The sequence below is a fragment of the Cherax quadricarinatus genome, chromosome 10, assembly GCF_038502225.1.
Source record: "Cherax quadricarinatus isolate ZL_2023a chromosome 10, ASM3850222v1, whole genome shotgun sequence".
Lineage (NCBI taxonomy): Eukaryota > Metazoa > Arthropoda > Malacostraca > Decapoda > Parastacidae > Cherax > Cherax quadricarinatus.
Genome location: NC_091301.1, coordinates 37,644,902 through 37,657,327, shown reverse-complemented (window position 1 = coordinate 37,657,327; position 12,426 = coordinate 37,644,902). Strand labels below are relative to the sequence as shown.

General features: G+C 40.7%; 2 protein-coding genes and 1 long non-coding RNA gene across 5 annotated transcripts in view; 1 reads left to right on the top strand and 2 right to left on the bottom strand.

Moving 5' to 3' along the window:
- The window catches only part of mus81 (mus81 structure-specific endonuclease subunit), a 355,921-nt gene that overhangs the window by 166,657 nt on the left and 176,838 nt on the right, over positions 1-12,426 (bottom strand). The gene's annotated exons all lie outside the window — the stretch shown is intronic.
- The window catches only part of LOC138852519 (uncharacterized), a 389,852-nt gene that overhangs the window by 228,419 nt on the left and 149,007 nt on the right, over positions 1-12,426 (top strand). The gene's annotated exons all lie outside the window — the stretch shown is intronic.
- LOC128688062 (intraflagellar transport protein 74 homolog) overlaps positions 1-12,426 on the bottom strand; it is a 694,157-nt gene that overhangs the window by 637,209 nt on the left and 44,522 nt on the right. The window lies entirely within an intron of this gene.

The following is a 12,426-nucleotide window of genomic DNA, read 5'->3' as shown; positions in this document are numbered from 1 at the left end:
CAGGAGATAGCGTCTCTCAAGCGATCATATGTGAAAAGGCTAGGAAGTTGCATGAGGATTTAATTAAAAAAAGGCCTGCAATTAGTGATGATGTGAGTGAATTTAAGGCCAGCAAAGGTTGGTTTGAGAGATTTAAGAAGCGTAGTGGCATACATAGTGTGATACGGCATGGTGAGGCTGCCAGTTCGGACCACAAAGCGGCTGAAAAATATGTGCAGGAATTCAAGGAGTACATAGAAACTGAAGGACTGAAACCTGAACAAGTGTTTAATTGTGATGAAACAGGCCTGTTCTGGAAGAAAATGCCAAGCAGGACCTACATTACTCAGGAGGAAAAGGCACTCCCAGGACATAAGCCTATGAAAGACAGGCTTACTTTGTTGATGTGTGCCAATGCTACTGGTGATTGCAAAGTTAAGCCTTTATTAGTGTATCACTCTGAAACTCCCAGAGCGTTCAGGCAAAAGAATGTCCTCAAGGATAATTTGTGTGTGCTGTGGAGATCAAACAGTAAGGCATGGGTCACTAGGGACTTTTTCTATAACTGGTTACACCATGCATTTGCCCCCAATGTCAAAGATTACCTAACTGAAAAGAAATTAGAACTTAAGTGCCTCCTGGTGTTAGACAATACCCCTGGTCATCCTACAGACGTGGCAGAGCGACTTTATGGGGACATGAGCTTCATTAAGGTGAAGTTTTTGCCTCCTAATACCACTCCTCTCCTGCAGCCCATGGACCAGCAGGTCATTTCCAACTTCAAGAAACTGTACACAAAAGCTATGTTTCAAAAGTGCTTTGAAGTGACCACAGACACTCGATTGACTCTAAAAGAGTTTTGGAAGGATCACTTTAATATCCTCAATTGTGTAAACCTTATAGGTAAGGCTTGGGAGGGAGTGACTAAGAGAACCTTGAACTCTGCTTGGAAGAAACTGTGGCCAGAATGTGTAGACAAAAGGGATTTTGAAGGGTTTGAAGCTAACCCTGAGAGGAGTATACCAGTTGAGGAATCAATTGTGGCATTGGGGAAGTCCTTGGGGTTGGAGGTTAGTGGGGATGATGTGGAAGAGTTGGTGGAGGAGGACAATGAAGAACTAACCACTGATGAGCTGATAGATCAACTTCAAGAGCAAGAGGCCAGACCTGGGGAAACTGGTTCAAAGGAGGGGAGAGAGAAATTGAAGGAATTGCCTACTTCAAAGATTAAGGAAATGTGTGCAAAATGGCTTGAAGTGCAAACCTTTTTTGATGAAAATCACCCTCACACAGCTATTGCAAGCCGTGCTGGTGACTGTTACAATGACAATGTTGTGAACCACTTTAGACAAATCATAAAGGAACGAGAGGTACAGGCCACTATGGACAGATATGTTGTGCGAAAGAAGTCCAGTGACTCTGAAGCTGGTCCTAGTGGCATTAAAAGAAGAAGGGAAGTAACCCCAGAAAAGGACTTGCCACCTCAAGTCTTAATGGAAGGGGATTCCCCTTCTAAACACTAACACTCTCTCTCCCCTCCTCCCATCCCATCAATCATCACCAGATCTTCAATAAAAGTAAGTGTCATGTAATTGTGCATGCCTTTTTCAGTTTGTGTGTACTAAAATTAGCATTTTTTGTGGTAAAAAAAATTTTTTTTCATACTTTTGGGTGTCTTGCACGGATTAATTTTATTTCCATTATTTCTTATGGGGAAAATTCATTCACATACCGAACATTTCGCATAACAGCCAGCCCTCTTGCACGGATTAAGGTCGCTATGCGGGGGTCCACTGTATATGTTTGGGGCGCTACGCGTAATAACGTATATATACGTTTGGACCGTTTAAGGGTTAAGTCAGGCCAACATGAAAATATCAAGACCTAAAGAGCTTCACAGATTTATTGTTCAGTATGGAGATGAGAACATCTTCCCCAATCTTTGCATTGCTATTCAGATAATGCTTACCATTGCAGTTTTCATTATCAGCTGTGAGAGATCATTCAGCAAGTTAAAACTAATACTTTTACATTTGAGAGCCTGAAAAAAGCTGAATCTAAGCACATCATAGACCAATTTGCATCAGTGAAAGCAAGAGAGTGCAGTTGTAATTTTCACACAGTGCCATAATTTGTTAATTAAAAGATTAGCGAGCTTGACTTGTATTTTTGAGCTGATTTTGTGGTAAAGTTATCTAAAAGATGGGTGCCAGATGTTCAGACAGAGGCACAATTTCAGTGCTTGCCATAGCCACTATTTTCCATAGATACCCCCATTTCCATAATCTCACTCACTGTCTTTCCTGCTAGTTTTCTTTCAAACTACACCTCATAAAGGAACTACTTCATGCCAGTGCAGTCCCCTCTTTTGAAGTCTGGCTTCTCACATCCTTTCCGTGCTGCTTCTCTCTCCACTCTTACTTCTACAAGGTATATGAAACTCGGGACTGTGTGACTGCTAGCACCGAGGGACCTTTCATAAGTAATATCCCCTATGTCAGAACCACTCAGGGTGAATACAAGGTAGAGCCTTGCTGGTTCATTGTCTCTTCTTTCTCTGGTTGTCTCTCTTAACATGTTGGTACATGAAGTTTTTCATTACCATCTCCAGCATCTTAACCCTCCATGTTTCTGGTCCCCCATGTGGTGCTAAGTTCTCCTAGGCAATGTGTGTGTATGTGCATGCGTGTACTAGTGCATGCAGGGCCCAGAACCTTAGTAATTAGTTGTAAAAAGTGTACTTCTTTACTAAGGCATTCCTGCCTCACAGGTATTGTGCTGATCATTGCTCATCATGTCACAAAATAAGAAGAGATGCTACTGGGAAGATTTCATCCAATATGGATTTTCCTACATTGTGAAGGATGACAGTTTCCTCAATGCATATGCCACAAAGTCCTAGCAAATGATGCCCTAAAACAATTTCAACTAAAAGCAGCATCTTGAATAGTCTTACTCAAGGTTAGTTCAAAAAGAATCACTCATATTTTAAGTAGAAATCCAATGAGTTGAAGCGAGTGAGGGTAAATGGCAGTGGATCCAACAGATTTCAAAGATTACCACACATGCAACATATATAAATGCTCAGTATACAGCCTTGGATAAAAAGGCTCAAACAACTGGAGAAACCATGATCATGCCATGTATCTTTGTTAGTGCAGTTAACAAACTGAAGCAGATCCTGCTGTCAATAGCACTTTCAAGTCACAGATAGATAATATGGCTCACAACATTAAATATCAAGGAGTGCCAAGAAAAAATCATCACAGTACTTTGCCATTCAGTTGATAAAGATCTGCCAATTGACATGGCAAATCTTTTTAAACTTCTCATTTTTGTCTTATATGTTGACAGTCAAGGTATCAGAGAACTTCCTGTTTTGTCATCCATTAACCATGACAACAAAAGGAGAGGATGTGATAGAAGTAATTTCAATTTTTCTTTGATAAAGAAAGACTACTATCAACAGATGCAACTGGAGAATACAGAGAGTGGCCCAGCAATGTTGGGGTTTCAGCCTAGATTTTTGGCACTTGTCAAAGGTAAGAATTCTACAGTGGTTGGTATACACTGCATGATTCACAGAGAAGCTCTTCCTTCCAAGACATTAACAGCAGTCCTGCTTGCTCGCTTAGAGACCATCACCAAAACAGTCAAGCTCTGCTGTTAAACAAACAATTCCACTGACTGAAAGGGTAACATGCTCACTCAATTCCATAAGTTTAGTGAAGAAGTGAAGACTTTCCTGTCCAGTCACAATAATGACGATCTACTCACCAAGATGAAGGTGACAGAATTTCGGGCTCATTTGGAATATCTGGCAGACATAGTGAAAGCATAAAGTTCATGACAGCATTGCCCTGGATGCACGGATGTATCTGTTTGAATGACACACTGAACTTTCATATATCTCTGAATTAATTTTCATTTTTTTTCATACATTTTTCATATAGTTTTCTTTCTATGAGTGTTATTAACTAATAAAATAATTATTACCAAGGTTTGTTTTAATTTAACGTTGTGTAAATAAATGAAAACACTATGGTTAAGAGTGAAGTTTAAATGGGGAGGGATATCATTACAGATTTTTTGGCAAAAGTAGAGAATAACCTGGAAAAGGTTGGGAACCCATTTGTTAGATCAGTGTGGAGTGAATATCAAGCAGAGAATTTGGAGTGTAGAAACTAAAAGATGGTGTTTGGTCACAAAGGATATACAGTGGAACTTTGGTTTTCATTTGCCCTGGTTGTCACTGAATGGGGAAGTGGAACAGAATTCTTCCTCCATAAGCCATGCGTCTCGTAAGAGGTGACTAAAATGCCGGGAGCAAGGGGCTAGTAACCCCTTCTCCTGTATATATTACTAAATGTAAAAGGAGAAACTTTCGTTTTTCCTTTTGGGCCACCTTTGGGCCACTCACTACGAAAGCAAAAGACTTGGCAGACGATGCACCATCCCCCCAATGAAAAGCAGGGGTGTCACTAGCACGTTAAGAGACCATACAATAAGTGTCAGGGGCCCGAGACTGTTCAACTGCCTCCCAGCACACATAAGGGGGATTACCAACAGACCCCTGGCAGTCTTCAAGCTGGCACTGGACAAGCACCTAAAGTCAGTTCCTGATCAGCCGGGCTGTGGCTCGTACGTTGGTTTGCGTGCAGCCAGCAGCAACAGCCTGGTTGATCAGGCACTGATCCACCAGGAGGCCTGGTCACAGACCGGGCCGCGGGGGCGTTGACCCCCGAAACTCTCTCCAGGTAAACTCCAGGTAAACCCCGCCTCGGTGGGATACGGCCGGTGTGTTGAAAGAAAGAAAGTCACTGAATGCAGTTTTCAATGACTTTTCCATCAAAATTTTGTCCCAGCTTTCGTTCATCACCTCGGTTTTCGTCAGTCCACTGTACCGAACGTGTCCACCTGCCGCGCCCACACAAAGCATCCCACACGTTCTGAGTCAGTCCGGCTTTGTTTCTCATTGAGTGAGCATTACCTTGTGCATTCATAATAATCCATTGTGTTTGGTGCTAGTTTATTGAGTGCAAATGCAAAATAAGCCACCATGGGGCCAAAGAAAGTTTTGAGTGCCAGCCCTTTGATAAAGAGGGTGAGAAACACGATAAAAGTCAAGAAAGAACTCATAGCAAAGTATGGGATTGGATGTGAGTGGTCAGGATGTGGAAAAGTTGGTGGATGACCATAGGGAAGAGCTAACCACTAAAGAGTTGCAACACCTTCAACTGGAACAGCAACAGATCGCAGCTGAGGAAATTGCTGCAGAGGAGGAGGAAGAGAGAGGGAAGGATGTGCCTTCTTCAGTGATTAAGGACATGTGTGCAAAGTGAAGCGAGTTGCAAGTTGCAAAGTTTTGTGGAGAAGCATCACTTAACAAAACTGTTGCAAGCCGTGTCTGCAACATGTTCAATGACAATGCCTTGTCCCATTTAGGCTCAGAAACAGACCTCTCTGGACAGATTTTTTTTGTGTGACAGGGGTCCAGTATCAGTAAAAAACAAAGATGGGAAGTAACCCCGGATAGGGACTTGATACCTTAAGTCCTTATGGAGGGGGATTTCCCTTCCAACCAATAACCTCTCCTCCTCTCTCTCCCCTCCTCGTGTCTTCCATATGCCAACAAGAGTCTTCAATAAAGGTAAAAGTGGTATTAAATGTTCATTTATCCATTTCATTAGTCCTTTATATTTATTTCTCATTGTTTTTTGTATGTAAAACTATAGTTATTCTCTATAAAATGCATTTTTTGTTAATACTTTTGGGTGTCTGGAATGGATTAATTGGATTTATATTATTCCTTATGGGAAATATTGCTTCAGTTTTCATCGAATTCAGTTTTCGTTAGACTTTCTGGAACAAATTAATGACAAAAACCGAGGTTCCACTGTAATACAGAGGGCTCAGAAGGGGTTGTTGAAGTGGTCTGGGCAGTCAGAGAAGATAGACAGGGACAGGATAATAAAGGTGTAAAAAGTCTGGGGTGGAAAGAAGGACAGGTAGGGGTTGTTCCAAGAAGGGTTGGAGGGAGGGGGTAAAGGAGGATTTGAGTTTTAGGAGCTTGAGCATCCAGCAGGCTTGTGTGAATGTGTTAAATAGGAGCGAATGGAGACAAGCGGTTTTTTAATGGGCTTACTGTTGGAGTGTGAACAGAGTAACTTTTATGAAGCGATTCAGGGAAACCAGTTAGCTGGACTTGAGACCTGGAGGTGGACAGTATAGTGCTGCACTCTGAAGGAGGGATAGGGAGAGTGCAGCCAGAGGGCAATTTGCAATGTGATGTCAAAACACTTCTGGCAAGACAGCGAATAAATGAATGATGGTAAATGTGTTTCCTCATTTGAGTCACCCTGCCTTGGTGAAAGACACCAGTGAAGTTAAAAAATAAAAGAAAAAAGTCAATATTTAGAACAATATTAAGCAAATTCTGCAATTGTTTTATTTTGCGCAAAACGTCCAAACTTTTTTATGATAGGTTGGGTGAGGTTCAGTTAGGGATTAGAATAGGTTATTTTTGATAAGATCAGCAACCTACTAAACTAGAGTGGAGAAGGCAGGAACACCTTTCATATCATCTGAAGGCCATGTAGATCAAACACTGTACCTGACATTAGCACTCATCCTATTGAATTTGAAAAAAAAAATAGAAAATATGCCCACTCATTCAGCACCTGGACTAGATTCAAGGAATTTTTTATTGATAAAAAAAGTGCAACATGCTACTTGCATGAGCACTCAGCATCCTTTATAGAAAGAGCTTAGATCTAGGTGAAGTGCCAGAGATCTTAAAGAGTGTAGACATGCTGTAGCTCCTTTGCGTAAGGGAGGCAGAGGAGCCTTAGCTAAAAATTACAGGCCAGTAGCCCTAACATCCACAGCCACATCCACATTACAAATTTTACAGAAGACCACAAAACCAGTGTAGTCTTAGAGCTGGGAGATCATGCTTGTCAGTACTGCTAAACCATTACAACAGAATTACAGAGGCATTAGAAAAAACAAAATTCAGATATGGTATACATGGATTTTGAAAAGGCATGTGAAAAATGTGATCATACTATGACCGTACACAAAATGAGAGCCAAAGATATTACTGGGAAGGTAGGCAAATGGATTTTCTGACAGAATACAAATAGTAGTAAACAGAAAATCCTGCATTAGTAAGGTAAAAACCTCAGTACCTCAAGGCACCATCCTGGCACCTCACCATTTGCAGTTGATACCAAAATAAGCATGAAAAAAAACTTCAGTGGAAGGCACAAAATAAATGCAGGAAGATATAAGTAAGATTTTCCAGTGGGCAGTGGAGAACATGATGTTTAGTAGTGATAAGTTCCAGCTGCTTAGATATGGAAAGAATAAAGAACTCAAAAAGGACACTGCATAGAAAACTCAAGAGGATCATCAAACAGCATGAAAGGAACACACAAAAGATCTGGGAGTAATTATGTTGGATGACCTTTCTTTCGAAGAGCACAATAAAGCAAATGTCATAACAGCCAGGAAAATAGTGCCAACGGTGACACTATTCAGATCGCTTATGCTCTCTTCTTTGGATTATTGTTAGGGTTGATGGACTCGGTCAGAGCAGGGAAGATATCAGAGCTGGAACAGATACAGAGAACATTTATGGCCTACACAGAGCCAATAAAGAATTTAAAATACTGGAAATGCCTCCTCAAAGTTCTAATTATAGTAGGGCCCTGCTTTACAGCATTTTGCCTTATGGCATTCCGCTAATACAGCGATTTCAAATTATGACCAAAACTCTCTATGGCAACCCATCTTTCTTATACAGCATGCCCCACTTGGTTTGTTTACATTTTCGGTGAGCACATATCTCTATTTTGTCTGGAAACTTTCCAAAATTTCAAGTGTTTTAAAGTTAATGCATATTTTATATGAACTCTGATAATTACACTTATGTATATCTTTACCTAAATATACTTACACACTGTGCTGACATGCAGGTACACATTAAAATCACTAAGACTCTCTCTACACTTGATGCCATATTAATAATAATAATAATCTATTGGCACAATAAACACTGTATATTACGTTAATATAGACATTTCCATTAATCCATCTATGATATTTTTTCAAAATTATATAATAAACACACTACATAACATACAAACATGATAAATACACTCCACAATAGAATAAGTTAACATAAATATGAGATGTGGTAGCCAGGCGGCTTGTAGGAGGGACGGCAAGAATAGCGTTTTCTCTAGTCCAACATCAGAGAAAGTGTGTACACTATAATATTACTGGGGGTAACTAGAAAATTATTACTTTCATATGTCTTCACTTAGTGTGTCATTTCTTCTAAAAATGATGCTACATTAGAATAGGAGTGTTTCTCTTTATTTATTCTACTGTACTAGGTACCTTACCCTCTTCCATACATTTATTAAATAATTGCACCAACCACTCCAAAACTATATCCCCACCTGCTTTTAACATTTCTATCTTTATCCCATCAATCCCGGCTGCCTTACCCCCTTTCATAGGTAAAATGAAAGGGGGTAAGGCAGCCGGGATTGATGGGATAAAGATAGAAATGTTAAAAGCAGGTGGGGATATAGTTTTGGAGTGGTTGGTGCAATTATTTAATAAATGTATGGAAGAGGGTAAGGTACCTAGGGATTGGCAGAGAGCATGCATAGTTCCTTTGTATAAAGGCAAAGGGGATAAAAGAGAGTGCAAAAATTATAGGGGGATAAGTCTGTTGAGTGTACCTGGTAAAGTGTATGGTAGAGTTATAATTGAAAGAATTAAGAGTAAGACGGAGAATAGGATAGCAGATGAACAAGGAGGCTTTAGGAAAGGTAGGGGGTGTGTGGACCAGGTGTTTACAGTGAAACATATAAGTGAACAGTATTTAGATAAGGCTAAAGAGGTCTTTGTGGCATTTATGGATTTGGAAAAGGCGTATGACAGGGTGGATAGGGGGGCAATGTGGCAGATGTTGCAAGTGTATGGTGTAGGAGGTAGGTTACTGAAAGCAGTGAAGAGTTTTTACGAGGATAGTGAGGCTCAAGTTAGAGTATGTAGGAAAGAGGGAAATTTTTTCCCAGTAAAAGTAGGCCTTAGACAAGGATGTGTGATGTCACCGTGGTTGTTTAATATATTTATAGATGGGGTTGTAAGAGAAGTAAATGCGAGGGTCTTGGCAAGAGGCGTGGAGTTAAAAGATAAAGAATCACACACAAAGTGGGAGTTGTCACAGCTGCTCTTTGCTGATGACACTGTGCTCTTGGGAGATTCTGAAGAGAAGTTGCAGAGATTGGTGGATGAATTTGGTAGGGTGTGCAAAAGAAGAAAATTAAAGGTGAATACAGGAAAGAGTAAGGTTATGAGGATAACAAAAAGATTAGGTGATGAAAGATTGAATATCAGATTGGAGGGAGAGAGTATGGAGGAGGTGAACGTATTCAGATATTTGGGAGTGGACGTGTCAGCGGATGGGTCTATGAAAGATGAGGTGAATCATAGAATTGATGAGGGAAAAAGAGTGAGTGGTGCACTTAGGAGTCTGTGGAGACAAAGAACTTTGTCCTTGGAGGCAAAGAGGGGAATGTATGAGAGTATAGTTTTACCAACGCTCTTATATGGGTGTGAAGCGTGGGTGATGAATGTTGCAGCGAGGAGAAGGCTGGAGGCAGTGGAGATGTCATGTCTGAGGGCAATGTGTGGTGTGAATATAATGCAGAGAATTCGTAGTTTGGAAGTTAGGAGGAGGTGCGGGATTACCAAAACTGTTGTCCAGAGGGCTGAGGAAGGGTTGTTGAGGTGGTTCGGACATGTAGAGAGAATGGAGCGAAACAGAATGACTTCAAGAGTGTATCAGTCTGTAGTGGAAGGAAGGCGGGGTAGGGGTCGGCCTAGGAAGGGTTGGAGGGAGGGGGTAAAGGAGGTTTTGTGTGCGAGGGGCTTGGACTTCCAGCAGGCATGCGTGAGCGTGTTTGATAGGAGTGAATGGAGACAAATGGTTTTTAATACTTGACGTGCTGTTGGAGTGTGAGCAAAGTAACATTTATGAAGGGATTCAGGGAAACCGGCAGGCCGGACTTGAGTTCTGGAGATGGGAAGTACAGTGCCTGCACTCTGAAGGAGGGGTGTTAATGTTGCAGTTTAAAAACTGTAGTGTAAAGCACCCTTCTGGCAAGACAGTGATGGAGTGAATGATGGTGAAAGTTTTTCTTTTTCGGGCCACCCTGCCTTGGTGGGAATCGGCCGGTGTGATAATAAAAAAAAAAAAATAAACAACTTGTACACAATGTAAAGTGTTTTTATTATGGTATAAGATTCAGAGACATGGGAATGAACATGTATCAATCAAACACAGACACGTCCATTTGTTTACATATGTGTGGGTGGGGTTGTGTCGGGTGGGGTGAGGTGGGCTGCCCTGGCTGGCTACCATTATGTGTGGGTGGGGTGGGGTGGGCTGCCCTAGCTGGCTACCATACTTCCCACACCTTACTTCCTACAAATAAATACGACTCACCTCTTACCCTACATTAAGACTACAAATATATTAACCCTTTCAGGGTCCGTCCCGTAGATCTATGGCTTTATGTTCAGGGTCCAAACCGTAGATCTACGCCATGAGCTCAGCTCACCCTGATAAGCTGTGAGCGGTAAATTTTGGCCTAGATATGAGAGAATACATCTATGTGGTATGTGTGCACCACAAAAAACAAATCCTGCAGCACACAGTGCATAATGAGAGAAAAAAAACTGAGACCGTAATTTTCGATTAAAACAGTGACTTCGCAGTGTTTTTTCTTATGTTTGTTATAGTTGTATTTGCAGTTTCTTGGTCTCATTTGATAGAATGGAAGACATATTACAGAAATAGAGATGATTTTGATTGGTTTTAGCACTGGAAATGGCTTGACTGTGCTCAAAGTAGCAGAAATGTTAAATTTTTGCCGATGTTCAAAAGTAAACAAACGACCTCACATGTCTAATATACATTCACAAATGTGGTGAAAATATTTATACAATTATTACAATATTGCATAACAGTAAATCTTCTATTTTTTGGTTTGAATAAAAATTAATTATGTGAATAAAAAATCAAAATGTAATTCATTTGTAAAGCCTCAAAATGTAACTAATGAACAGAGGAAATGTTAGTTTAGTGCCGGGAATACCTACATTGTTTATTCTGGACCCTATTTTGAAATTGGAATATTTTGAACTTTGTGTTAAATTGGCCAAATTACCAATTTCCGATCGCTTTATTTTGTAGTTGAAACAGTTGACTTGGCGATTTCTTGTGCTCAATCAATAGAATAGAAGTAATACTTGTGAAATAGCTAAGAATTTGGTTGACTGGAATAATGTAATTGGCTTAAAATGGGAGTCAAATTCGGCAAAATCGCCGATTCATAAATATCACTGACACATCAAAATTTGCGAGAGCATAATTTCGTCAATTTTCCATCAAATTTCGTACTTTTTGTTTTATTACCTTCAGAAAAAGATTCTCTACCATTTCACAAGAAAAAACTAACAAAATTTTTTTTGGAAAATTCTTGGACCCTGGTGTGCACTTTGAAATTTGGCCTCTGGACCCTGAAAGGGTTAAGGTAATTAATGAATGTACTGTATACGTATTTTATTGCTCTGGGGTGCTTTAAATGTTGCATATTATGTGTAGGTGGGGTAGGGTGGGCTGCCCTGGCTGGCTACTATACTACCCACAGCCAACTTCCTACAAATAAATACAACTCACCTCTCACCCTACATTAAGACTACAAATATTTTAAGGTAAGTAATGAGTGTATTGTGTGTGTAATTTACTTTTTATTGTGTTTTTTAATGCCTAGTTCTATTACTAACTTAATATAAGTTAGTGTAAACTTGTTGTCTGGCATTTATAAATGGAAAAAAATGGCGTTCCGCTTTAAGACGGTAGCCTGGAACCTAACCTGCCATATAAGTGGGGGCCCTACTGTATGCACCTGCTGGGAAGTGTAAAAGAAACCCAGTGAGGAGCAGGGGTGCAGTGGGGACAATAAGGGAACACTGTATCAACATCTGGGGTCCCAGACTATTCAACATCTTACCAGAAGATATCAGAAACATGGCTGGAACAAGTGTAGAAGCCTTCAAGAGGAAACTGGACAAGTATCTTCACCAGGTGCCAGATCAACCAGGCTGTGATGGATATGTGGGGCAGCAGGCCTCCAGCAGCAACAGCCTGGTTGACCAGGAAAGCACCAAACGAGCCTGGCCCATGGCCGGGCTCAAAGAGTAGATAAACTCTCGAAACTCTTCAAAGGTATAAAGGTATGGGGTGGAGGGAGAGACATGCATGAAAAAACATACCTGGAAAGTACATGAGGGACGTGACCCACAGTTAAACACTACCATAACAACAGATATGGAGGTGTAAAATAAACCCAGTGAAAAACA